Here is a 1792-nt window from a genome sequence, read left to right as displayed (position 1 = left end):
TATTTTTGATATCGTAAACGGTCCTACAAATTTACGTTCTAATTTTGCTCGTCTCGAGTCCGCCGGTTTTACGAAAACCGTATCGCCCTCTTTATAATTTATATTTACTCTACGCTTCTTATTAAACCTTTCATTTTGCCTATCAGCATTTTCTGACAATCTTTTCGACGCTAACGCCCTATCTTTATTTAAATCAACTTCATCGTTGGTGTTCGGCAACTCGGACTCTGCTAGGTCAGCATTACTCGTACCGCGTTCGACACCAAACAGTAATCGATGCGGAGAAAACCCCGTCGATTTTTGAACGGTTGAGTTTAATGACAGCATCAATTTTGATAATTTGTTCGGCCATTCTGAAATTTTATTTATTTCCGTGGTGAGCAAATTTACTACTGTTGAAACGTAGCGCTCAGCTTGGCCATTCGCGCGAGGTGCCCCCGTAGCAATGAAATGTAAATTAACACCATGCTTTTTTAGAAATTGCACTAATGGACCAAAGGTGAAATTTGTTGCTCGATCCATTATAACGACCCGAGGTGTACCGAATAATGTAAGGCGTTCTTTAAAGATTTGTAACATTTCGGCACCGGACAATGACTTTAATGGAATCAATTGAACGTATTTGGTAAAGGCATCTACGATAACGAGAATATGCTGATAGCCATCCTTCGATTTCTGAAATGGTCCGACACAGTCACAATGTATAGTGTGAAACGGTTTCGCCTCTATTAATGGAATGTAACAATCCCTGTTTTAGGCCCGTATGTCGTTTCGAGACCGTATACGTTATGCAATGATCGACGTACTTGCTTACGAATTTACGCATCTTGGGAAACCAATACTTTTGCGCTATACGATCATACGTTTTTTCCGAGCCTACATGACAATTCTCGTCATGATATAAACGCAATAAGCCAACTCTGCTACCCTTTGGTACAAAACTGCGATATACCGTTCGCCCAGTATCTCTTTGAATTTTTCTACATAGTATACCTTCCCGAACTTCAAAATCTGAACAAACAGTATCGTTCGTCTCTAAGCGCTTGATAATAGATTTCGTCTCATCGTCACTTCGCTGAGCAATTTTCAGCCAAGAGCCTTCACAAATAACGTTTACTCGATAATTTTTGGGTGGATTACGGCTTAAGTAATTTACAGGTTCCACATACTTCCCCTTACGATATTCTATTTCAAAATCAAAATCTTGTAAAAACATCCACTACCTCGCAACGCGTGGTAATAAATCTTTCTTACTACTCGTGGCTTTGATAGCATTACAATCGGTCACTAATTTGAATTTGATACCTAAAAGGTACACGCGAAAGTATTTTAACGCATTCACGATTGCAAGCGTCTCCAGCTTATACGAATGATATCGTGACTCTTCCGGTGTCGTACGTCGGCTAAAATACGCGACAACTCGTAGCCCACCGTTCACTTTTTGGAAAAGAATAGCACCGTAACCGATTGCACTCGTGTCCGTATGTAATTCTGTTTCCCGAATAGAATCGAAAACAGCAAGCAGGGGATATGAACTCAATTTTTCTAAAACATATCGTTTAGCCTCCTCTTGTTCCGCTACCCAATGCCATGGTTCGTTTTTCTTAGTTAGTTTCGTGATACATGCTGTCCGTACAGCAAACTCAGGAATGAACTTCCGGAAATAACTAGCCAAACCCATAAACTGTCTTGCTTGCTTTACATTACATGGAACGGGTGACTCTAAAAGGACTTTGACCTTTCCTTTTTACTCCTTCGGCAGAAACCTCCCTGCCTAAGTACTCTCTTGTCT

Source organism: Ceratina calcarata, unplaced genomic scaffold (genome assembly GCF_001652005.2).
Source record: "Ceratina calcarata isolate Rehan_Ccalc_2016 unplaced genomic scaffold, ASM165200v1 scaffold776, whole genome shotgun sequence".
In the NCBI taxonomy this organism is placed as follows: domain Eukaryota; kingdom Metazoa; phylum Arthropoda; class Insecta; order Hymenoptera; family Apidae; genus Ceratina; species Ceratina calcarata.
The sequence above is the reverse complement of the archived record's forward strand: the minus strand, read 5'-3'. Positions refer to the sequence as shown.